The sequence below is a fragment of the Hippopotamus amphibius genome, chromosome 2 (assembly GCF_030028045.1).
Source record: "Hippopotamus amphibius kiboko isolate mHipAmp2 chromosome 2, mHipAmp2.hap2, whole genome shotgun sequence".
Lineage (NCBI taxonomy): Eukaryota > Metazoa > Chordata > Mammalia > Artiodactyla > Hippopotamidae > Hippopotamus > Hippopotamus amphibius.
The window spans coordinates 43,836,698-43,864,578 of NC_080187.1; the positions used below are offsets into that span (position 1 = coordinate 43,836,698).

General features: G+C 39.5%; 1 protein-coding gene across 3 annotated transcripts in view; it reads left to right on the forward strand.

Annotated features, from left to right (window-relative positions):
• GNA14 (G protein subunit alpha 14) overlaps positions 1-27,881 on the forward strand; it is a 191,942-nt gene that overhangs the window by 72,918 nt on the left and 91,143 nt on the right. The gene's annotated exons all lie outside the window — the stretch shown is intronic.

Sequence of the window (27,881 nt, forward strand, 5' to 3'; positions counted from 1 at the left end):
GGGAAGGTGTTTTGACCCAACAGAGTGGGATGGATGAGGCTAAGTGTGATCACCTTAACCATGCCCCATCCTTGTTGTCTGGCCCTGCATGGAGGTGCCTTTAGAGGCCTAGAGGGACCGATGCCATACATTTTAATGGGTACAAGTTGACACTTGTGAAGCTTGTTTAAATCTCTGTGTAAAACTCTGAAAAAATTCTGATCTAAGTTTGTATTTGTGAAAGACTAAACATTTGAGAATTATCCTTCTGGCTGAGGGAGCTCTCTGGAGTAATACGAATTGGAGCTCAGAGGAATTTGTGGAGTCATAGCCAAGAAGCCCGAGAGACACTATTTCCTCTGGTTCATGTGAAAGTGGTGAGAGCAACAGACTTTCAATCAGGCTCAAAGAGATTAGAAAGAACAGAGGCAGGCAGCACTGGAGGAGACCCAGATATTCAGCTCCATCTGCTCAGATGCTCAGGGGAGGGTTTCCATTTTCACTGATGTTACTTCCTAGGGGGATTCAACACAGGGTTAGATGCTGTGAAGTTGCTGCTTTAGAATACAGAGGAAAACAAAGGAAGTGAGTGTCTGAACTCTCTGTTTTTATAGGCTTCTTCTGCCTTTCTATAGAAGGCAGGCCCTAGGCTCCATCCCCACCCCAGCCTTTTATGGGAGGAGTGGCAAGCTGCAACACCTGGGTCGAAGGTCTCCTCATTGATGCCCAGTGGACAACCTCACCTGGTTTCTACCACTCCCTACACACTTTCTAGACATGATGTTGCTGTCATTAGGTTTAGACATACTATCTGGGAACTCCGTAAACCCCCTCTCCTGGAAGGCCTCCTCAGCTGTGTCACGTGAGGTGTCTGAGCAGCTGGGCAGAGTCAGAGTCTATTACTCAAAACTGGAAATGCTTTAAAATGATAATTTTTGAAAACATATCTGTATTTCCTCATTTTATTATGCAACATTTTAAAAAATAAAAAAATCAAAGCCATGGTATTACAAAGTCCCCTTCTCTTCCATCTAAATTCAATTGTAAACATTTTGCTATGTTTCTCTCTCTACCCATCTATATCCATATCTATCTATTCTGTTTCGCTGAACCATTTGAAAGTTAGTTGCAGGGACTTCCCTGGTGGTGCAGTGGTTAAGAATCTGCCTGCCAAAAGATCTGTATGCAGAAAACTTTAAGACATTGATGAAAGAAATCAAAGACGACACAAACAGATGGAGGGACATACCATGTTCCTGGACTGGAAGAATCAACATCGTGAAAATGTCTGTACTACCCAAAGCAATTTACAGATTCAGTGCAATCCCGATCAAATTACCAATGGCATTTTTCACAGAACTAGAGCAAGAAATCTTACGATTTGTATGGAAACGCAAAAGACCCCGAATAGCCAAAGCAATCTTGAGAAGGAAAAATGGAGTTGGTGGAATCAGGCTTCCTGACTTCAAACTATACTACAAGGCCATAGTGATCAAGACAGTATGGTACTGGCACAAAAATAGAAAGGAAGATCAATGGAATAGAGTAGAGAACTCAAAAGTAAGCCCAAACACATATGGGCACCTTATCTTTGACAAAGGAGGCACGAGTATACAATGGAAAAAAGACAGCCTCTTCAATAAGTGGTGCTGCGAAAATTGGACAGCAACATGTAAAAGAATGAAATTAGAACCCTTCCTAACACCATACACAAAAATAAACTCCAGATAGATTAAAGACCTACATGTAAGGCCAGACACTATAAAACTCCTAGAGGAAAACATAGGCAGAACACTCTATGACATCCATCAAAGCAAGATGCTTTTGGACCCACCTCCTAGAATCATGGAAATAAAATCAAGAATAAACAAATGGGACCTCATGAAACTTAGAAGCTTTTGCACAGCAAAAGAAACCATAAACAAGACTAAAAGGCAACCCTCAGAATGGGAAAAAATAATTGCCTATGAAACAACGGACAAAGGATTAACCTCCAAAATATACAAGCAGCTCATGAAGCTTAATACCAAAAAAGCAAATAACCCAATCCACAAATGGGCAGAAGACCTAAATAGACATTTCTCCAAAGAAGACATACAGATGGCCAACACACACATGAAAGGATGCTCAACATCACTCATCATCAGAGAAATGCAAGTCAAAGCCACAATGAGGTATCACCTCACACCAGTCATAATGGCCATCATCACAAAATCTGGAAACCACAAATGTTGGAGAGGGTGTGGAGAACAGGGAACTCTCCTGCACTGTTGGTGGGACTGTAAGTTGGTACAGCCACTATGGAAAACAATTTGGAGGTTCCTTCAAAAACTACAAATAGAACTACCATATGATCGAGTAATCCCACTCCTGGGCATATACCCAAAGAATACCATAATCCCAAAAGAAACTTGTACCATAATGTTTATTGCAGCACTGTTTACAATAGCCAGGACATGGAAGCAACCTAAATGCCCATCAACAAATGAATGGATACAGAAGATGTGGCATATATATACAATGGAATATTACTCAGCTATAAAAAGGGATGAGATGGAGCTATATGTCATGAGGTGGATAGAACTACAATCTGTCATACAGAGTGAAGTAAGTCAGAAAGAGAAGGACAAATATTGTATGCTAACTCACATATACGGAATCTAAAAATGGTACTGATGAACTCAGTGACAAGAACAAGGATGCAGATACAGAGAATGGACTGGAGAACTCGAGGTATGGGAGGGGGTGGGGGGTGAAGGGGAAACTGAGACGAAGCGAGAGAGTAGCACAGACATATATATACTACCAACTGTAAAATAGTCAGTGGGAAGTTGTATAACAAAGGGAGTCCAACTCGAGGATGGAAGATGCCTTAGAGGACTGGGGCGGGGAGGGTGGGGGGGACTCGAGGTGGGGGGAGTCAAGGAAGGGAGGGAATACAGGGATATGTGTATAAAAAATATATATATATAAAACATTTATACAAAAAAAAAAAAAAAAAAAGAATCTGCCTGCCAATGCAGGGGACATGGGTTTAATCCCTGGTCCGGGAAGATCCCACGTGCCACGGAGCAACTAAACCCATGAGCCACAACTACTGAAGCCTGCACGCCTAGAGCCCATGCTCCTCTACAAGAGAAGCCACTGCAATGAGAAGCCCACGCACCGCAATGAAGAGTAGCCCCCACTCACCACAACTGGAGAAAGGCCTTGTGCAACAATGAAGACCTGAAGCAGTTAAAAAAAAAAAGTTGCTCATGGCATGGTACCTCTACTGCTTCTTAATTAAGAACAAAAACAAAACCCTGGATCACACCTAAGAATATTAATAACACTTCCATATTATGGACTATGCAATCTAAGTTGAAATACTCTTAATTTTCTTAGGAATAATAAAAAAAAATTAGTTTCCTAACAGAAGCCTCAGAGGCTGGGAAAGAGACAAGTTTCAGAGGAAGGAAAATTATAAAGGAAGGATGAAATGGTGCCGTGTGAAAAATAGGAGACTTGGAGCTGGAGTCCTGGGTTGCGGTTCTAAGTCATTAAAAGGCCTCAGGGAAGACATTTAGCTTTCCGAGCTCATTGGCAAAATGAGGGGGTTGGGTAAAATAATCCTTAAGATCCCTTCTGATTCCCCCCTCAAAAATGTGATTATAAATTGCTAATGTAAAAATATTGTGTAAATGCTACCCTGGTATTTTGAGAAAGTGTTTTCTTCCTTCTTCATTCTTGATTAGGGATTGTCTAGTTTAATGATGAAAACGAAAGGTAACTTACCCTCCTGTGGTGTCCTTTTCTCCCATGAAATAATTATCTATTAGTTATTTCTGTACCCCCCGTTCCACTGGAGGAAGAACAGTTTTAAACTTAACTGACTTCTTTGTATCATTTATCCAGGCCAGCTCTTGTTTTTCCATCATATTTTTGTTAGTCATTGAAAAGATGGTTTCATCCCCTGCCAGAAAGGCTCCCTAATACAGCCTATTCGTATTCCCTGCTTTACCGATATTTTGTTCTTAATGAAACATTGTTTGAGTAATTATAGAGTGAGAGTGCTCAGCAAAATATCTGCACTTGGCCCAGTACATGAAAACACTGAGAAGACCAAGGTGGTCTTCTCTGACTTCACTGTGATTTTATTAACACATACCATGTTCTGGTTAATTTCCCAACGGGCCAGAATTACTGTACTCTTGGCCATAACAAATCTGAGAGTTGTGGCTGGCTCTGTCAACTCACATAGTCCCACTGAGTCAGTTGCTTCTTTTTCTATGATTCTATCATCCTTTTTTCCTCTCTCCCTCTCTTTGCCTTCTCCTTCCTTTCTCATTCACTTCTTCATTCATTCATTTATTCAGTATGTGCATGTATTGCCTGCCTCCCCACCCTCAGGCATCCCTATCCCGTTGGTTTATTTCTACATTGGCCATAACCCATGTCAGAATGAAGGGCTGTAAACGGGTCACTGCCTTGAAGACCTGGCTTGATTCCCATAATGAAAAAGAGAACATCCCTGTGGGATGTATGTGGGGCATATTCATTACTTACAAGGCAGTTTCTAAGCAAGCTTCTGATTTGAGAAACCTGGGACTGGTTAGGAGCGAGAAGGCGGGAGCTCAGGGCGCACGGAGGTGACCGGCCTGGGCTGTGAGGAAGAGGAAGGCTGGTTCTCTGGGATTTGCTAGCACAAATGGAGGTGCATTGTGATGTTCTGGGGGCCTGGAACAATCCAGTTTTATGATGAATGCATTTTCCTCCTTTCTAAAACATTGATCCATTAGAGTAAGAAAATAATAATAAAAATAAAACCTTTCCCAGATGTGGTGCTCAGAATTGGATTGCTTTCATCAGTGTCATCTGTGAGCTCTGTCATGGCCCCTCCTTTTCCCTCGTGATGCTCCACCCACAACCTTTAACACCCATCTGGATGTAGCCACCGTAGATTCTTTGAATCCATTCTCCATGTATTTCATAGCTATGCAACTGTGAAGTAGCACATTTTGTGTGTACTTAAAAATGAATGTTAAAGTAAATGGTATGTAAGTCTCATTTGACCACCTGCTTTGATTTATGTATTTATCTTTCACTCATTGCTGCTTTACAAGATCCATCTATGTGGCTCTACACTAGATTCCACCAGAGTAGAATGAAAAGTACTCCTTTTCATGGCTATGAAACATTTTATCCAAAAAATATACAATTCTTTGGACATGTAGGCAATTTTCAGTTCTTCACATTAACAAACAATACTGTAGTGGTGCATGTTGCCCTGTGCACATGAAGATATGATACTTTTTTCTCCGACTCTTGTTTTGAAAATTTTCAAGCCTGTAGGAAAGTTGAAAGAGCATACAATAATCACCTGCTTTTTTTTAAACCTAAAATATCCAATTATTTAATTTTACTATATATGCTTTCTCTCTTTCTCATCTCTCCCACCCCGCTGCCCCCATCACCAGTCCATTTAGACTGCTACAACAGAATACCACAGACTGGGTGGCTTATGAAAAAGAAATTTATTTCTCACAGTTCTGGAGGCTGGGAAGTCTAAGATCAAGGTGCCAGCAGATTCTGTATCTGGTGACGGCCTCCTTCGTGGCTCACAGACTGCACGTCTTTTCGCTCTGCCCTCACATGGCAGAAGGGGGATGTCTAGCTCTCTGGAGTCTCTTTTATAAGGGTACTAATCCTGTGAGGGTGGAACCCTCATGACCTAAGCACCTCCTAAAGGCCCCACCTCCTAATACCATCACCTTGGGGATTAGGTTTTAACATAGGAATTGGGGAGACACAGACATCCAGTCTACAGTGTTCTTGTTCCCCCTCTCTAGATAGATAGATTGTGTGTGTGTGTTGTGTGTGTTTGGGGGGGGTGGGGTTGGCCAAAAAGTTCCTTCAATTTTTAAGTAAAAATAAAAGACACATTTTTCATTTTCACCAACAACTTTATTGAACAGTGTATTCACTCTTTTTTTCCACTATCTTCTGCCATTATTCAGGCAACTTCATAATTCTATCTTCCCAAAACTTTTTATCTTTTTGAGCAAAGAACTGTTTCAGGGGCCTTTTACAGCCTTCTAGGGAATTAAAATTTTTTCCTTGAAGAGAATTTTGTAAAGACCGAAATAAATGGAAATCCAAAGGTGCAATGTCTGGTGAATACGGCGGCTGAATCAGAACTTCCCAGCCAAGCTGTAACAGTTTTTGCCTGGTCCTCAAAGAAACATGTGGTCTTCCATTATCCTGTTGGAAGATTATGTGTTTTCTGTTGACTAATTCGGGACGCTTTTCTTCAAGTGCTGCTTCCAATTGGTCTAATTGGGAGCAGTACTTGTTGGGATTAATCATTTTATTTTCCAGAAGGAGCTCATAATAGAGGACTCCTTTCCAATCCCACCATAAACACAGCATCACCATCTTTGGATGAAGACCGGCCTTTGATGTAGTTAGTGGTGGTGCATTTCACTTGCCCCACAGTCTCTTCCATTCCCACATTATTGTAAAATATCCACTTTTCACCACCTGTCATAACTTGTTTTAAAAATGGAACGTTTTTGTTACGTTTAAGTAGAGGATTGCATGTGGAAATTCGGTTAAGAAAGTTTTTTCCTGCTTAACTGATGTGGAACCCAAACATCAAATCAATTCACATAACCAAGCTGGTGCAAATGATTCTCAACACTTAATTGAGATATTTTGAGTATGTCGGCTTTCTCCCTCATGGCATAAAGTTGATTGTCAATTAATGTCTCCACTTGATTGCTATCAACTTCAACTGGTCTGCCCGACCATGGAGCATTGTCCAGTGAGAAATCTCCAGTATGAAACTCTGCAAACTACTTTTGACACGTTCGATCAGTCACAGCACCTTTTCCATACACTGCACAAATCTTTTTTATTTTGCATTTCAGTTGCGTTTTTACCTTTCTTGAAATAATAAAGCATAATATGCTGAAAATGTTGCTGCTTTTTCTTCGATATTAAAATGGCTACACAAAAATTCACCAATTTTGATGTTTGTTTTAAATGCATGTTGATATGACGGCTGTCACAATACAGTCTAACAAAATTGTTTCGGATGAAGTTAGACAACTAAGTGCTACTAGAGCCATCTTATGGGAAAGGACGAATGAACTTTTTGGCCAACCCAATGTACACACACATATATATGTGTGTTTATGTTTTTTAAAACTGAATCTTTTGAAGATTTAGAACTCATTCCTAAATATTCCATCACTGGTCTTCTAATAACAAGATCATTCTCTTATATAACCACAATACAGTGGTCAAGCCTAAGAAGCTAATACTTGCAGAGTATCATTTAGTACCTATCTAGGATATGCATATTTTTATTTTAAAAATTACTGCCAGATAGCTTCCTCCACAAGAGAGCAGACAGCAGTATCAAGCAGTATCAGCAGTATTTCATCTTGTGGAACTGAAAACCTTAGCCACAGAAAGACAGAGAAAATGAAAAAGCAGAGGACTTTGTACCAGATGAAGGGACAGGATAAAACCCCAGAAAAACAACTAAATGAAGAGGAGATAGGCACCCTTCCAGTAAAAGAATTCAGAATAATGATGGTGAAGATGATCCAGGACTTTGAAAAAAGACTGGATGCAAAGATTGAAAAGTTTACCAAGGACCTAGAAGAATTAAAGAGAAAACAAACAGAGATATGCAACACAATAACTGAAATGAAAAATACACTAGAAGGAACCAATAGCAGATTAACTGAGGCAGAAGGGCGAATAAGTGACCTGGAAGACAGAATGGTGATAATCACTGATGCAGAAAAGAATAAAGAAAAAAGAATGAAAAGAACTGAAGGCAGTCTAAGAGGCCTCTGGGACAATGTTAAATGCACCAACATTCACATTATAGGGGTTCCAGAAGGAGACGAGAGACAGAAAGGACCTGAGAAAATATTGGAAGAGATTATAGTTGAAAACTTCCCTTACATGGGAAAGGAAACAGCTACCCAAGTCCAGGAAGCTCAGAGAGTCCCAGGCAGGATAAACCCAAGAAGAAACACACCAGGACATATAGTAGTCAAATTGACAAAAATTAAAGACAAAGTTATTAAAAGCAACAAGGGAAAAACGACAAAGAACATACAAGGGAACTCCCATAAGGGTAACAGCTGATTTCTCAGCAGAAACTCTGCAAGCCAGAAGGGAGTGGCACGATATATTTCAAGTGATGAAAGAGAAGAACCTACAACCAAGAATACTCTACCCAGCAAGGATCTCATTCAGATTCGATGGAGAAATCAAAAGCTTTACAGACAAGCAACAGCTAAGAGAATTCAGCAGCACCAAACCAACCATACAACAAATGCTAAAGGAATTTCTCTAAGCGGGAAACATAAGAGAAGAAAAGGACCTACATAAACGAAAACAAAACAATTAAGAACATGGTAATAGGAACATACATATCGATAATGACCTTGTATGTAAATGGACTAAATGCACCAACCAAAAGACACAGACTGGGTGAATGGATACAAAAACAAGACCCATATATATGCTGTCTCCAAGAGACCCACTTCAGACCTAGGGACACCTACAGACTCAAAGTGAGGGGATGGAAAAAGATATTCCATGCAAATGGAAATCAAAAGAAAGCTGGAGTAGCGATACTCTTATCAGATAAAATAGATTTTAAAATAAAAAATCCTGCCAAAATCTCTCCAAAGCATCTGTACTAATTTATTGTTCCCAACAGCAATGAATGAAAATTTCAACTTCCCCACACATTCACCAACATTTTGTTATTATCTCACTTTAATTTTTGCTAGTTAGATGGATAAAAAAGTATCAACTTTTACATTTGCATTTTAAAAAAGAAAAATCAGCCATAGAAATGTATAATTCAACTATAAGATTTTATCTTTAATTGTCAAAGTAGAAATGAGATCCCACTTTGGCTTCCAGTGCAGGGTAATAAGCTCCATGTCTGTAAGCAATTTAGAGCAGGATTCTTATATTTTTTTCTGAAAATGTAGGAAAAAAATATAGTGCAGCTTAATCCTTCATTTTATAAACATAGACCTTTCAGCCAAAAGTCTTGTGAGAGAATGTTTTGACACAATTATATTGGGGGTCTGAAGTTTTTTCAGTGATGCATTAATAGTATCATTTTAAAATTCATATAATTCGTTAACTTTAATATTAGAATAGCCTACAGGATATGAAGCCCTCACATTGAGAATAGGGAGGAAACAGAACAGACTGTGCCCCTGCTCTTTGTGACAGTAAAACTGATAGTAAAATTTGAAAAAATGTTTTTAGCAAAAACTCTTAGGTTAAAACTTTGACAACTGATAGACATGGATGCTCATAACCAAATGTGGATAGAATTTTGTTTACTTTTTAATGAATAATAAAAACAAGCACTATATCTGGGTGTTAATCACCACCCAGTGATTAACATTTGGTGACAATAATTCCAACTTAGAAGTATATGTAGGGACTTCCCTGGTGGTGCAGTGGTTAAGAACCCGCCTGTCAATGCAGGGGACATGGATTCGATCCCTGGTCCAGGAAGATCCCACATGCCGCAGAGCAACTAAGCCCATGCACCACAACTACTGAGGCTGAGCTCTAGAGCCTGTGAGCCACAACTACTGAGCCCCTGTGCCACAACTACTGAAGCCCGTGCTCCTAGAGCCCGTGCTCCGCAACAAGAGAAGCCACTGCAATGAGAAGCCCAAGCCCTGCAACAAAGAGTAGCCCCTGCTCATCACAACTGGAGAAAGCCTGCGTGCAGCAACAAAGACCCAATGCAGCCAAAAATAAATAAATAAATTTATAAAATAAGTAAAAACACATAACACATAAATTAAAAAAGAAGTATATGTATATGTATGTGTGTGTGCAAGCATAAGAATAATCCAGACCACTTTCACCTTAAAGTAACACTGACACTCACTGAGTGTTTGCTATGGGCTACGCACTGGTCTAAGTGCTTGAACTATTGTGATTCCCATTTTCCAGAGTCAGTCATTGAGGTTCAAGGTTAGGCAGCAGGTGAGTGGCAGATGTAGAATTTGAGCACTGGGAGCCCTCTTCACCTTTACTGTACTCCCTCCCAGTTTTATGGGTTACTTTCTCATTCACTGTACTAGAAACATCATTTCATGTCAGTAAGTATCCATCTACATTGATTTTCTTAGCTATGTAATATTTGCATTGTATAGAGTCCCTATAACTAATTGATTTCATCACCTACCACTGTGCATTTAATTTTTTTTTTTTGCTATTGTGTTTAATGCTGTGATCACTGTCCCATTATATTTATATTTGGCTACTTGTCCAAGAATTTCTTTTGAAATCCCAGAATTGGAGTTTCTGGATGACATGGTGTCACATTTTGAATGATGTTGATCCAAGCCGTCATGTTGCCTCAGATTGCCGCACAGGTGCTGCAGGAATAAATCGGAGTGTCTGTTTTCTTATATTCCTGCTAACATTGGAGTTTTTTCAAATTTGCCCCTTTAATAGACAAAATACAGTATCTGATGGTTTTCACTGGTACCTTTTCATTACAGTGATGCCAAACATTTCTCATAGGCCTACTTGTATTTTCTGTTTATGAATTGCCTTTTTATACTTCCCATGTTTTCTCTTGGTGTTGTCTTTTAAAAATGGATTTGCAATAGCTCTTTTGATGATGAGTATAAATTCTCTGTTCTGATAGAACAATTTTTGCCTAGCAAAGCCTCTGTTTTTTCATGTTTTTTTTAAATGGTGTATTTTACATTTTGTTTATATTTTTAAAATCTGAATTTCCCCAATGCAATATTGGACAAGTGTTCACCTTTACTTTTTTGACATATATGGATTATTTAAAATTTTTGTGTATAAATCTTTAACCCATCTGGGATTGATTTTGATTTTTTTCCTTATGATTAAGATCAGATGTGATTTTTTTCCCCTTATGATTAAGATCAAGTCCCAACAGTGTTTGTTGAAATGCCATTTATGAAAAAGCTCGGAGCAGTGCCCGGCGCACACAGTTTCTCCATAAGCAGTCCTAGCCTCCCATTCGCCCTGTCTCTGTCTCTTGAGTAGTCTTAGAGGTCAGGAACTTTGCCATATCCAGGGGTTGGATTGGAGGAGGGGAAGCAGGAGCAAGACTAATAATTGGGAGTTTAGCTTTTCATCAATGATAAATATTTATGAAGCTCCTCTGAATGATGTATGAGAATTGTTAGCTTCCATAAAGGTAGCTTGGGATCTTGACAGGCCTTTTGCTTGGGACGTGTGTTTCCAGAAGGTCACATCATCACTAGGTAGATGGGAGTTGGTCCTTATCTGAATTTTCATAATGATACAGCAGACAGAAACCTTTAGAAACCCTAGTTGAGTTACCCTTGCTTTTCTCCTGTTAACCTGCATTTTCATCGTCTGGCAAGGTTCCCATTGCTTGATGCTAGATGGAAGATAAATTAGAATCTCATTGTTATAGGCATGGTGGTGTTTAACCAGATTAATTTTATTCGGTAACAAGCACCCAAATGTCTGAGGCATTAGAAAAAAAACTAAGGTAAAATAATAATGATTTCTGAATTAGCTCCTGTTTCCCTGTTGTATCAAGGCTAAATAGAGCTGCAATGGTAGATCATTTTGGAAGAGACTGCTCCTGCTCACTTGCTGGGTGAATTGGGTCTTTGGTATCATTTATTTCCTTTATTGAATCAGAGAGTAATCATTTTTTGTGAGGTGATCTTGGAATTCTGAAAGGAGCAGAAAGTAATTATTATAACTAATATGCCATAACAAAAAAGATAGCAGTTTTTAACTAATTAAATTAGTTAACTAACTAATTTACCAGTTAATGTATCTTGTTTGATATCTTGTATCTTATATGATAACTTGTATCATACCTCAGAGTATTGTAAGACTGAGAAGAATGTCAGTTTTCACCTCTAGTTAGGAAGGTTCATCAACAAATTCTTTGTTTTGTGCCAAAACCCAAGGTTTTAAGAATTTAAAAGTGCTCAGAGCATCTTTTCTCACATTATTTTCATTTTAAATCTTTTTCGCAGATTTGCTCATCTGTCAATCTCTCAAAGCCTCTACCGTTCCTTCACTTTTCACCACTAACTCCCTGCAAAAATAAAGCCAAAATAAGCACACATGTAAATAAATAATCTCCTAAAATCTGGATTTTATAGATTCTTTCAGCTTTATATTATTTTTGGGAATAGTTGACTGCTTGAGTTTCTTTGTATTAAGGCTATATTGCAGATATTGTCATTCTAAAATTATTGCACATTTTTTTACCAAATATGCCAAAAAAATGAAAATGATTATCTTTTAAGAAAAACAAAGAACATGCCACCATCCCCTTTTTCTAATTGTTTCTTGTTTCCTATAAAGATGCTGCTCAGATCTGGTAGGAGAATTATCCTTTTCATGGATTTTTTTCTTTATTTCCTCCTGTGAGGCTGGAATTGACTGGACTTTAGGAGCAGGGGAGGGTCTCATGAAAGAGAGCTACAGCTCCAGTTGGAAACAGCTTCAGAATCTGACGGCCTAGAGATTTGGGGTCACTTGGAAGGGTGAATAGGTGATATATATGTATGTCTATGAGGAGATCCCAGTTGATCTAATCTCTTGACTAGTCTTGTGTCTGCCACAGATGTACTTCATGGGGGAAGAGGGCAGGCTGGGATGGACAAAAGGTGACTTTATGCCCACTGGTGGTTGACCAGATCAGGACAAAGAAAGCTAAAGGCCCTGCTTATCTTCAGGCAGAATTTGGATTGTAAAAATTTAGTAGATGAATGGAAATTCTATCCTCCAGAAACCCAAGAAGATTCAGAATTTGATAAAGAATGAGGAGGGAGAGGAGGAAAAAAAGCAGCTAAGAGGAGGTGCATCAAAGTGTGCAAAAACATGAAACAAGGATTCTTGATTTGGGTGGTTGTTGATCTGCAGGCACAAAAGTTCCAGGGTCTCAAGTGCCTTGAGCTGGGCCTTGAAGCTGGGGAGAGGACATGAACTAAAAGTGGGTATGTGTCCTTGGCCCCGGGGCCTCATGGCACCTTTGGAAGGGGAAAGATGAAAGAGGGCCAGAGCAAGGCCCTCTAAAGTTGGAAGCGCCTTTGTTGACTCTATGGGCGGCACTGTGTTGAGCCTTGGAATATGAGAGCAGTTGCAGGATGTTTTCGTGCTGGCCCTTTTGTTTCTAACCAGCACACATTTGAATGTCTGTTCTGTGCAGATTGTGAGGCTAGGTATTGTGGGAGGATACAAAATACAAAGCTATTTTTAATCGAGTTGTGGGGGAGATAAAAGCTGAACTGAGAATAATGACAAAACAACTGGTTAACGAGGGAAAAAGCTAGCCCCTAATTGTTAAGGAAGGGAATTTGGGGTGAAATGGAGGAAAGTGATGTGACTGGTTTTGAGACCGATCTGGGTTCTTGGACTCTTTAATCAATAGAGATTGATAAGAGGCCCCAGGAGGAATTCAGGCAAGGCTTTATTGGGACTCCTGCTGTAGCACAAGGGAGCAAAAACAAATAACAGGTTCCCTTGCTTGCTCGCTAAGCGCGGAGGTGGGATGGGGTGGTGAGCTGGTTCCTTAAACGGGGTGAGGGTGGGGCAGACGGGTGGGTCAGGGTGGAGGGGTGGCTTAGGTGGTCTGCCCACCCCCGTGGTGGTGCTGTGTGCAGGGGTCATGCGCAGCACCCTGCTTTTGCTCTTGGCACCTCAGAAGTGACAGTTGGGTTTTGGCTTTTTTGTATCTTATTGTTCACAATTTGCCCCCAGTGGGCATACGTGGTTATTTTTATTTCCTTATAGTTTCTTTGTATTCTGTCACCAGAGGAGACGCTTGTCCAGGTGCAAGCACTCCAGAAGGGGTCTCAGGTCCCAGCCTGTCTCAGTTTCAGGGTCGTAGGGTTCAGGGATCGTGGAGATCAGGGCTGGCAACCTTGTGCTTCCAGGGCTCCCACAAGTACCATAAATATGTGACTGGACCAGATACAAGGCAGTGGGGACTAGGGGGAGACGGGGGGTGCATTTGTGTTTAACTAGTGAATGTGTGCCAGAGCAAAGACGTTTGAATTAAAAATAAAAAGCTGAACAATGTGCTGACCAAACAAGCTGGGAATGGGGTCTCTGACTCAAAAGTTCTTGGGTTGTTGCTGATGACATGAAAGTGATGTTGCCACCTCGGTACAGAAGCTTAATTCCTCACCCACAGTTACACCTAATAAAGTAACTGGAGTTGTGGAAAGTGCTTCACATAGAAAATAAGCGTGAGTGGAAAAACTGTGAAGAGGAAATTCTTTAGTGTCCTACAAACAGTCCAAATGATGGTTAAGATCAGTGGAAAGAATGACGAGCCATTCCCCCTTTCATATTGGAAGTATTAAGTTAGCTCTGTTCGGAAAATGTAGAGGAATCCCCTATTAGTCTTTTCATTTCTGTAAAATCCTACCAATAATTAAGTACTATGTCAAGTTTCTCTGAGTGTGAGCCGGTGCTCACTTTCCCCAAACAGGCACTGCACTGGGTTAATTAGGTGCCCCCCAATGCATGATGAATTTGGAACCTATCAACGTGAGCTTATTTGGAAATATGGTCTCTGCAGGTGTAGTCAAGTCAAGACGTGGTCATACTGGATTAGGGTGGGCCCCGAATCCATTCTAACTGGTGTCCTTATAAGGCGAGTTAAATTTGGACACACACACACACACACACACACACACACACACACACACACGAATGATGGCCATATGAAGACAAAGGCACAGATTGGAGTTATGCTGCTCCAGACTAAGCAGCATCAAGGCTTATCAGCCACCACCGGAAGCTAGGAGAGAAGCAAGGAACAGTTTCTGTTTCAGAGCCTCTGTGAGAGAATAAACGTCTATTGTTTTAAGCCACCCAGTTTGTGGCACTTTGTTACCGTTGCCTAGGAAACAAATACAGCCACCACTTCTAGCTTCCTCATTGTTATGAGAAATGCCATCAAGCTCCTGGTCTCAAAGGTTATAATTCCTGCTTCTAACCTTCTGTTGCAAATGCATTCAGTCTTCCAAACCATTACATTTCCTTCTTCCTCTCCATTTTCACAGTTATCACTCTTATCACTTATCATGATAATTAATATTTGAGTTCTGCTTTCTAGAATTAAAGCAATTTTAATTCTTACAACAGATGATGGTGAGAATGGTATTGGAACTGAACGCACGTTCTTGTGCCTGATGCACAGTAAGGCCAAACACCAAAACGTCGCAGTTTGGAGCAGAGAACGGTTTATTGTAGGGCCATGCAAGGAGACAGGTGGCTCGAGCCCCAAAAGCCCCAAACTCCTCAAAGGATTTCAGAAGTGTTTTTGAAGACAAGGTGAAGGAGGGATGTGGTTTGTTTTGCAAACCTCTTAGTATTGGAATCCTTTGTTCTTGCATCTGACCAGTAGTTCAGGACAGATATTCCTGTAAATGTCCAAGACAAATGTTATTCTCTGTTCTGCAACCTTTTATCTCTATGTGAATGGACTCATAAAGGCCACAGCCCCAGAGACTAGGCTATCCTGTATATTTCAGGCAACATTCTTTTATAAAAGGTGCCAAGCCAGCATGACCAAGCACAGGAAAAGGAACAGATCTAATATGGTGTCAGATTTGTTCTTCCCTATTACAGTATTATTCTGCCTACTTAATTGATGAGAAAACTTGAGGTTCTTAAAGCTTAAGTAATTTGTCTTAGGTCAAACAGCTTTCTAGCATGTTACACATTTCGGATTCTAGTAAGGATAGAATCCGAAATGTGTAACAGTTTACTCCAAGAAAAAATACTCAACCCCAAATGAAGTGCTTGGCTCTAATTATTTTTCCATACTGCCTTCTCCATCATTCCAAAGAAGACTATAAGAACTTATCGGTATCACTGGGGTAAAATGAAAATAATCCTCAAATCATTCTCCTTTGCTTCCCCACACCTTGGAGGACTAACCTTTAGTTATCATCCCAGCAAAAGGATCCCAATGTTGATGGAACAAAAAAGAGAGAGCTTATTTGCCTCTTTTTTTTTTTTTCGTGTAACAACAGAATTTCTTTTATATGCTTAATTACAGCCTTAGAAGAGACATCAAATTGGCTTTTGGTGGAAGGTTTTATTTTCCCATAAATAGGTCACTGGAGATATAATTAATACAAATAATAGCTATCATATACAGATTTCTTTTAGTTGAAATGACCTCTTTTGCGTACATTTTCCCATTGTCTGTAACAAAGCAGCTACTTGGGTCATGTTGTTCAGCTGGTTTTATAGCAAAGTCAAAAAGTACATCCTTCTCATATAAGAAACTTGTTAGCAACTCCCACAATTGTCTTACTGAAAAACTGGTTTTTTGTTAAGGTGGAGGTTTTTTTGTTTTTTCAATGCATTTTTTTTCGCTCTTTATTGGAATATAATTGCTTTACACTGTTGTGCCAGTTTTTGCTGTACAACAAAGTGAATCAGCTGTATTTATACATATATCCCCATATCCCCACCCTCCCTATCCCAGCCCTCTAAGTCATCACCCATCATCGAGTTGATCTCCCTGTGTTATGCAGCAGCTTCCCACTAGCTATCTGTTTTACATTTGGTAGTGTATATATGTCAATGCTACTCTCTCACATCGTCCCAGCTTCCCCTTCGCCCCCCCTAAGGTGGAGGTTTATGAAAAGAAAAAACTGGTTGGTTATCGATTTTCTTAGGCTATATGTTTAAGCAGTAAATTTGTGTTGTAATGCCAGAGGAGGCTGTAAATTCTCTTCCAACCCCAATATGCCCGAGTAATACTGAGAGTGACCACATACTTTATTATCCAAACCAGGACACTTTTGAGAATGAAAAAGGATACTATTAATAATTACCTCAGGACAACCGGTCTAAACTGGTCCTGGACAATCAGAAGATGTGGTCATGCTCAAATTATTACATGTAGAATGGCTAAACAACAAGGTCTTACTGTATAGCTCAGGGAACTATATTCAGTATTCTATGATAAACCATAATGGTAAAGAATATTAAAGAAAAGAATGTATATATATTTGTATAACTGAATCACTTTGCTGTATAGCAGAAATTAACACAACATTGTAAACCAACTATATTTCAAGGAAAAAAAAGAAAAAAAAGAAAATACTGTCATTCTGGTCATTATAACCCACCCTGGAGAGAGGGGTCCAGCCTATTTTTGCAAACATCTTCCCCCAAAGAGATCCTGATGAGTGGGGCTAGGGATTATTATTACTCATGAATCATTAGGTTATCCCTTGGAAATTTTATATATATATATACACACACACACACACACACACACACACACACACATATATATATTTAAGTAACTTTTTTTTGGATATCAGTAAGAGACATATTGAAAAACTCTTAATCAAATGTTTTGGTCTTAGTCATCCTGGAATTCATGGTTCTGGGAAGACTGAGGCTCAAATGGATCTTGGGCTGGAGGAAAGGAGACAAGGGAGTTGGCCTTCCTCACTGGGGTGGAGACTCACGCCCTAGAATCAGAGCCCAGCCCAGGCACTCAGTATATGCTGAATAAATAATGATTGGAATGACTCTAAGCACATCCTGAATTGGACTGTGACCCTACTTGATTCACAGCTCTACACCAGAAAAGAAACTTCTTTCTTTCAGAGGGTGAAGCCATAATGAAGACCATTTTATGAGAACTCAAGTTTCTGAGTCGGCACAAACGTGTTTGTTGTTTTGGGGACTGAAAGAAGAATAAAGACAGGAGAATGTATTTCATTTACATTGGGAAAGGCCCCTGGGAATTAAATGATAGGAAAGAGTCCAAGGACTTTTGGTGATTAGATGAAGAATGCTAAGGAACGTGGTATTAGGGAATTCTTCAAAGATTCAGACATTTAGTGAGCACCTACTCTAGGGCAGGTGTTGTCCAGGGTGCTGGGATTCAAAGGTAGAGAAGAGAGTTCCTAATCCAAGGAAAATCACAGACTAATGCGAAGACATACAAACATCATGACAAGGCAGTAATAATGGGATATAAAGATATAGTAGGATCAGGAAGAAGAGAATGAGTCTTTCTACCTGGGAATGCAGGGGGATTCAGGGTACAAGTGATGGTGGAGCAGTGTGATGAGTTGGATGAGTTGACCTGGGAGCCAGCAGACCTCCTGGGATAGAGAAAGGAAGGCAAAAATGACACAGCCTGAGTTTTACATGGTTGATACAACCATTGCCAATATCTTACTATTACTTAATCCTTGTGTTCTTTTTTTTTTTTTTTTAAACATTCCTATTTATTTATTTATTGGCTGCATTGGGTCTGTGTTGCTGTGTGGCTTTCTCTAGTTGTGGCGAGCAGGGGCTACTCTTCATTGAGGTGTGTGGGCTTCTCATTGCAGTGGCTTCTCTTATTGCAAAGCACAGGCTCTAGGTGCATGGAATTCAGTAGTTGTGGTACACAGGACTTAGTTGCTCCGAGGCAGGTGGGATCTTCCCGATCCAGAGGTCGAAACCACGTCCCCTGCATTGGCAGGCGAATTCTTAACCACTGCACCACCAGCGAAATCCTTTAACCCACGTGTTCTTGAACTGGACCTTCAAGGGTAAATTCACATATTTTGATCACAGTGGTGCTGAAAGACACCATATACCTTTTTGAATATCTACAGTAGTCCCCCTTTATTGATGGGGGATACATGCCAAGACCTCCAGTGGAGGGACTTCCCTGGTGGTCCAGTGGCTAAGACTCCACACTCCTATTGCAGGGGCCTGGGTTTGATCCCTGGTCAGGGAACTAGATCTTGCATGTAGATCCCACATGCCACAACTAAAAGATCCTGCATGCTGCAACTAAAGATCCCGCATGCTGCAACTAAAGATCTTGCACATGGCAACTAAGACCCAGCACAGCCAGATAGACAGATAGATAAATAGACAGATAGACAGACCTCCAGTGGGTACCTGAAACCACACATAGTACTGAATTCTATATATACTATGTTTTTTCCTACATATACGTACCTATGATAAAGTTTAATTTATAAATTAGGCACAGTAAGAGATAAACAACATAGCTAATAATAAAATAGAACAATTCTAACAATATACTATAATAATAGTTATGTGAATGTAGTCCCTCTCTCAAGATATTGTATACATTTAATGCCTTTTCCATCTTAGGTAAGTACTTATCACACACTGTGGCCTTGACTTTTGCACTTTGAGGTGCAATAGCCAAACTAGCATGGATTTCTTTTTCCTTCTTCACAACTTTACAGATAGAAGATTTATTCTTTCCGTAGATCTTAGTCACCTCAGCATACTTTTTTTTATTTCCTTATTGAGGACTTTTACCTTTTCTCTTAAAGGAAGCACTTTATGGCTTCTCTTTGGCATAACCAAATTGTCAGCATCGCTCCTCTTGCACCTTGGAGCCATTATTAAGTAAAATAAGGGTGACTTGAACACAAGCACTGCAACAACTGGACAGTCAATCTGATAACTACATAGCTACTAAGTGACTAATGGATGGGAGATGCTGGATAACGGGATGACTCACGTCCCAGGAGGGACAGAGGGAGACAGTGCAAGTTTTCATCATCCTACTCGGAAGGGTGTGCAATTTAAAACTTAAGAATTATTTATTTCTGGGATTTTCCATTTAATATTTTCAGACCATGGTTGACCACAGGTAACTGAAACTGCAGAAATTCAAACCATGGATAAGGTGAGACTACTGTACTTAAATCTGAATAAAACTAACTTCATATTCTGCCAGAATGGTGAGACGGACTTCGAGAGAACATTTTTTTTTCAGCCATTGAAAGTGGATGATGGTGCATTGTGCTTTGAAAGTCTGCAGTCTTGAAATTCTCTGTGCTTTCATTCTTAACCTGAACCTGCATTTAATTGCACTAGTATCTGCTTTTGTTTAAGTACAGTTTAACTGAAATTTATCTTTGGAGTAGGGGAAGATGAAAAGAAGGATGTATCAGATACTCTGGTGTTTCAGCAAGATGCTTTAGTGTTTTGAAATGGATACCTTGTCTCCCTGCCTGCCCTTATTGAGGTTTGAAGATTTTTAAGTCCATCCTATCTTTTTTTTTTTTTAAAGAACAGAAGTGCTTTTTTCTTTAAATTAATTAATTTTTTTTTTTGGCTGTGTTGGGTCTTTGTTGTAGCACATGGGCTCAGTAGTTGTAGCTTGTGGGCTCTAGAGCGCAAGCTCAGTAGTTGTGGTACATGGGCTTTGTTGCTCCGAGACATGTGGGATCTTCCCAGACCAGGGATCGAACCTGTGTCCCCTGAAAAAATTGGCAGGTGGATTCTTAACCACAGTGCCACCATCCTATCTTTTTCGAGCTTCCTCTTTTCCTTTAGGTAATTTTTGTCTTTGTTCTATCCCTTTTCTTTTTCAGCATGAGCAAAAATCGGGCTTTTAGACAATCATAATTTGTGCAGAAACAGATTCTGACTTTAGATTCCTGCCTGTGTTGACCATTCTGGGGTTATATGACTCCTCATATCCTTTCAGACGTTGAGAGGCTAAAGTCTTATCAGTGCCCTGGTGGTATGATTTCTTGGTAAACATTTCTGTAAGAATGAGGGAAATGTCAGTTTTCAGGAAGAGCAGTGACCTGTGGAAGATTCTAAAATCATTTGTGAAAATGCTTACAATTTGTCTTTTTAAAAAATAAAACAATTATGAGTTAGAGTCTTAGAGCAGAAAGTGATCTCTTGACCCTCCCTATAAGTGAAATGAGTTGTACTTCTAGTGGATTTGCTAATATTTTAGCTGTAAACCACAGGGATTATTTGAATAGGTTGCTCCCTATCCTTTGTGTGGCTTATTCATTTTTAGGGAAAGTGATGTCCTCAGCATTTCCCAAAATAGAGTTTTGTCACTAACAGGCATTTGATTCTTAAGATTCTGTATATTTTGTTACTCTTCTGGAATCTTATACAAATGAGCTATTGACACAGAACAAGCAAAACTGTGTAACTGTGGAAGGGTCAGTTAGAATGTTTGGCTAGTAACAAAGGTCTCTGGATCCTGTTGACTACACACAAGAGATGCATGTCAATTAATGACAACTGTTTCCTGACGTAAAGCAGTTAATACTAAGCTGAACATTTGTATTGAATTTTTTACAACTACCACATTTATAACAAATTATAAAAATTTGGTTGTATAGGTAAATAGCTCAAATTAATTTAGAGTAAAAAGTAGCCTTGCTGTCTCCTTGCATTTGAACTTTTAAATGCACTTGTGGCAAATATGAGAAGTACATTATTTTTGATACTTCAAATTAGAAAAACATTTATTCAAAAATTCTTTGTGATTGAAAATTGTTAGCATGATTTTTGGCTTTGGCTGATATAAGAGCTGCTCAGAAATCAAGTTTGGACTTGAAAATACCATCTTGATCAAAATGAGGCCCAAAGACAGAAAGTGGCAGAAAATACTTGGCATTGCTGCTTTTCTTGGTTAGTCAATAAAAATGATTTTGTAGACTAATGAAACAAAAAGAGTCTGAAATCTGATACAGCATCTTGAATTCTGCTCCCTTGTTTTAGTGTTGGTTTGTTTTTTAAAAAGAAAACAAAACTCAAACTGCCTGTTGAGCCTCATCACTTAAGTTCTTTCAGCTTTTCCTGTTTGTGTCAAAAGACTTCTACTTACCTCTTTTACTGAGACAGCAGCCATGAACTCTGTCTCCAGTTGTTTCCAGTTCTGTGTTGCTAGGACTTTGCCACTTCTCCTTTTATGGTGAAAAATAGCACCTTTTCTGTTTATAAGAGCAGAAACTGGGGACGAGGACATGACTGCAATGGGGATATGGGGACCAGGGAGGACTGATTTGAATAAGTGAATCTTTATGGCACCTTCAACATGGTTTCCCTCTGGAAATTGAAAAACAGAGCTCCTGCAGAGATATTTTATTCATGCAGGAATGAAATTGGAACTTTATATAAAAACCCATTGGGTGGGACAAATTGGGAGATTAGGATTGCCATATATACATTACTAATAAGAAAAAAAATACCAAATTTTACACTCTAAATATATGCAGTTTATTGTATGTTAAATGTATCTCAATAAAAGTTCTTTAAAAAAACAAAACAAAACAAAGGAAATACACCGATAGATTAGGACCTCTCATTACTGCAAATACTTATTGGTTTCTCTTTTTTCAGGGAAAGAGAAGATAGGGAAGTCATGGGCCGTGCACAATTATGATTTAAAATGTTTAAAAAAAAAACCCATTGGCTAAAGTGAACATGATGTAAAAACTCGAGCATTCCAGTCCCAGGTAGATTACATTAGTGGAGGTTCCCCTTGGAAGAGCCCTGGAGAAGTACTTCCCAACCAGTCCACAGACTGGATGTATCAAAACTGCTGAAGCTCTGGTTAAAATGCATGATGCCAGGTTCCTGTAAGGGTGAGTCATATTTGAACTGAAGAGGAGCCCAAGAACCTGCATTTTTATTGAGTATCTCTCCCTCCATTGGATTGCACTTGGGTAGATGTCTTATTTCGTTTGGGCTGCTGTAAAATACCACAGACTGGTTAGCTCGTACACAACAGAAATGTATTTCTCACAGTCTGGAGGCTGGAAGTTGAAGATCTGGATACCATCAAGATTGGGTTCTGATGAGAGCTGTCCTCCAGACTGCAGACGTCTCCTGGTGGCCTCATATGGTGGAAGGGGCAAGGGAGCTCTCTGGGTTCTCTTTTATAAGGGCACTGAGGTCATTCATGAGGGCTCCATTCTCATGACATCCTAATGGCATCTCTTTGGGCATAAGTTTCTCAACCTTATGGCAGTGTGGGGTGGGGGTTGGGTGGGTGGGGACACACACACAAATATTCTGACCATAGCAGTAGGGAATCATTTGTAATTTCCCTCAACGTTAGCCAGATTCTCTCATAAATCAGTATCTTTAGAATAACAGGTACCAGGATTGCAGCACTCACAGGTGCGGACACTTCCACCACCTGGCGCGGCTGCTGCCCAAGGTCAGCTGTGCGTTGTAGGGCATCAAGCAGAGTGCCACCAAATCCAGGCAGTCTCCTCTGGGCCACCCTCCTTGCTGCTGAGAACCACTCCTGCTTAAAGATTGCAACAGGAAAGAGAAGGAAAATACCTACAAAAACAAACCCAAAACAATCAAGAAAATGGTAATAGGAACACACATGTCACTAATCACCTTAAATGTAAATGGATTAAATGCTCCAACCAAAAGACACAGACTGGCTGAATGGATACAAAAACAAGATGCTTATATATGCTGTCTACAGGAAACCCACTTCAGACCAAGGGACACATATAGACTGAAAGTAAGGGAATGGAAAAAGACATTCCATGCAAATGGAAGTCAAAAGAAAGCTGCAATAGCAATACTCATATCAGACAAATTAGACTCTAAAGTAAAGACTTACAAGAGACAAGGAAGGATACTACCTAATGATCAAGGGATCAATCCAAGAAGAAGATATAACAATTATAAATATCTATGCACCCAACATAGGAGCACCTCAATACATAAGGCAAATGCTAACAGCCATAAAAGGGGAAATTGATAGTAACACAATAATAGTAGGAGACTTTAACACCCCACTTACATCAATGGACAGATCATCCAAACAGAAAATAAATAAGGACACAGAGCTTTAAATGACACATTAGACCATCTCAACTTAATTGATATTTATAGGACATTCCATCCAAAAACTACAGAATACACTTTCTTCTCAAGTGCACACGGAACATTTTCCAGGATAGATCACATCTTGGGTCACAAATCAAGCCTTGGTAAATTCAAGAAAATTGAAATCGTATCAAGCATCTTTGACCACAATGCCATGAGACTAGATCAATTACCTGAAAAAAACTGCAAAAAATACAAACACATGGAGGCTAAACAATACATTATTAAACAAGAAATCACCGAAGAAATCAAAGAGGAAATCAAAAAATACCTAGAAACAAGTGACAATGAAAACACAACAACCCAAAACCTATGGGACGCAGCAAAAGCATTTCTAAGAGGGAAGTTTATAGCAATACAGTACTACCTCAAGAAACAAGAAAAATATCAAATAAACAACCTAACCTTACACCTAAAATAGTTAAAGAAGAACAAAGAAACCCCAAAGTGAGCAGAAGGAAAAGAAATCATAAAGATCAGATCAGAAATAAATGAAAAAGAAATGAAGGGAACAATAGCAAAGATCAATGAAACTAAAAGCTGGTTCTTTGAGAAGATAAACAAAATGGTTAAACCATTAGCCAGACTCATCAGGAAAAAAAGGGAGAAGACGCAAATCAACAGAATTAGAAATGAAAAAGGAGAAGTAACAACGGACACCGCAGAAATACAAAAGATCATGAGAGACTACTACAAGCAATTATATGCCAATAAATTGGATAACCTGGAAGAAATGGATAAATTCTTAGAAAAGTACAATCTTCCAAGACTGAACCAGGAAGAAATAGAACATATGAACAGACCAATCACAAGTACGAAAATTGAGACTGTGATTAAAAATCTCCCAACACACAAAAGCCCAGGGCCAGATGGCTTCACAGGCGAATTCTATCAAACATTTCGAGAAGAGTTAACACCTATCCTTCTCAAACTCTTCCAAAATATAGCAGAAGGAGGAACACTCCCAAACTCATTCTACGAGGCCACCATCACCCTGATACCAAAACCAGGCAAAGAAGTCACAAAAAATGAAAATTACAGGCCAATATCACTGATGAATATAGATGCAAAAATCCTCAACAAAATACTAGCTAACAGAATCCAACAACACATTCAAAAAATCATCCACCATGATCAAGTGGGGTTTATCCCTGGAATGCAAGGATTCTTCAATACACGCAAATCAATCAATGTGATACATCATATTAACAAATTGAAGGATAAAAACCAGATGATCATCTCAATAGACACAGAGAAAGCTTTTGACAAAATTCAACATCCATTTATAATAAAAACTGTGCAGAAAACAGGCATAGAAGGAAATTACCTCAACATAATAAAAGCCATACATGAGAAACCAAAAGCCAACATTGTTCTAAATGGTGAAAAACTGAAAGCATTCCCTCTAAGAACAGGAACAAGACAAGAGTACCCACTCTCACCGTTAGTATTCAACATAGTTGGAAGTTTTAGCCACAGCAATCAGAGAAGAAAATGAAATAAAAGGAATCCAAATTGGAAAAGAAGAAGTAAAATTGTTACTCTTTGTAGATGACATGATATTATACATAGAAAACCCTAGAGATTCCACCAGAAAACTGGTAGCACTAATTGATGAATTAAGTAAAGTAGTAGGATACAAAATTAATGCACAGAAATCTACTGCATTCCTATACAGTAAAAATAAAAAAGCAGAAAGAGAAATTAAGGAAATTCTCTCATTTACCATTGCAACAAAAAGAATAAAATACCTAGGAATAAACCTGCCTAAGGAGGCAAGAGACTTGTATGCAGAAAACTATAAGACACTGATGAAAGAAATCAAAGATGAAGCAAAGAGATGGAGAGACATACTATGTTCTTGGATTGGAAGAATCAACATTGTGAAAATGACTATCCTACCCAAAGCAATTTACAGATTCAACGCAATCCCTATCAAATTACCAATGGCATTTTTCACAGAACTAGAGCAAGAAATCTTACGATTTGTATGGAAATGCAAAAGACCCCGAATAGCCAAAGCAATCTTGCAAAGGAAAGAAGGAGTTAGTGGAATTAGGCTTCCTGACTCCAAACTATACTACAAGGCTACAGTGATCAAGACAGTGAAACAGAATAGAGAACCCAGAGGTAAACCCACACACATATGGGCACCTTATCTTTGACAAAAGAGGCAAGAATATACAATGGAAAAAAGACAGCCTCTTCAATAAGTGGTGCTGGGAAAATGGGACAGCTACATGTCAAAGAATGAAATTAGAACACTTCCTAACACCATACACAAAAATAAACTCAAAATGGATTCAAGACCTAAATGTAAGGCCAGACACTATAACATTCTTAGGAAAACATAGGCAGAACACTCTATGACACACACCAAAGCAAGATCCTTTTTGACCCACCTCCTAGAATAATGGAAATAAAATCAGGAATAAACAAACGGGACCTAATGAAACTTAAAAGCTTTTGCACAGTGAAAGAAACCATAAATAAGACAAGAAGACAACCCTCAGAATGGGATAAAATACTTGCCAACGAAGCAACGGACAAAGGATTCATCTCCAAAATATATAAGCAGCTCATGCAGCTTAATATGAAAAAAGCAAATAACCCAATCCACAAATGGGCAGAAGACCTAAATAGACATTTCTCCAAAGAAGACGTGCAGATGGCTAACAAACTCATGAAAAGATGCTCAACATCACCTATCATTAGAGAAATGCAAGTCAAAGCCACAATGTGGTATCACCTCACACCGGTCAGAATGGCCATCATCAAAAAAAACTAGAAACAATAAATGTTGGAGAGGGCGTGGAGGAAAGGGAACTCTCCTGCACTGTTGGTGGGAATGTAAGTTGGTACAGCCACTATGGAAAACAATTTGGAGATTCCTTAAAAAGGTAAAAATGGAACTACCATATGACCCAGTAATCCCACTACTGGGCATTTACCCAGAGAAAACCATAATCCAAAAAGAAACATGTACCATAATGTTCATTGCAGCACTATTTACAATAGCCAGGACATGGAATCAACCTAAATGCCCATCAACAGAGAAATGGATAAAGAAGACATGGCACATATATACAATGGAATATTACTCAGCCATAAAAGGGAATGAAGTTGAACTATACGTAATGAGTTGGATAGGCCTAGAGACTGTCATACAGAGTGAAATAAGCCAGAAAGAAAAAAACAAATACCGTATGCTAACTCATATATATGGAATCTGAAGAAATGGTACTGATGAACCCAGCGACAGGGCAAGAATAAAGATGTAGATGTAGAGAATGGACTTGAGGACACGGAGTTGGCAGGGTGGGGCGGGCTGTGAAGGGGAAGCTGGGATGAAGTGAGAGAATAGCATAGACGTAGATACTCTACCAAATGTAAAATAGATAGCTAGTGGGAAGTTGCTGTATAACAGAGGGAGATCAAGTCGATGATGGGTGATGCTTTAGAGGGCCAGGAGAGAGAGGGTGGGAGGGAGTCACAGGAGGGAGGGGATATGGGGATATATGTATAAATGCAGCTGATTGACTTTGGTGTACCTCAAAAACTAGTACAGGAGTGTAAAGCAATTATATTCCAATAAAGAGCTTTAAAAAAAGAAAAAAAAGATCGCAACAGGAATTTTCCTAACTCATGTACCCCACTACCAGGACACCCTGATGCAGAACCTGAGCCTCCCTGTGTGGCTGGCTCCGTGTTCCGCGTGTCCTCATTGGAAAGGGAAGGGGCAGTGCGCCTGCTCCTGTGTGAGGTTGCTTTGTGACTCATCAGACTTGTCTAGTTAGTCCTGAGTCTTCCTTTAGCCAGGCAAACCCTCTTCCTATTTCTTTCCCAAATTGTGATCATCCTGGTTGTTTTAGTCAATAAATATCCATGCATGAATATTTATTAAGCTCCTACTATGTGCTCTGTTTTAGGCTCCAAGGACACCAGGGAACAAGAGAAATAAGGCCCTGTCCCCATAGAGCCAACCTGCCAGTCACATGAGAATGTTCATACCCTCTTCTGCCCGTTGGTCTCATAAATCATTTACACCAACGTCCAGAATTGTGTTCCCATTTCTGTTCTGTTTATGTACATCGTCTTCTGTAAAACTGAGCTGAAACACAACGGCTTCTCTCAGATGGTTTCAGAAAACATCACAGACTGTTGGCTTTGCCCATCTGAGA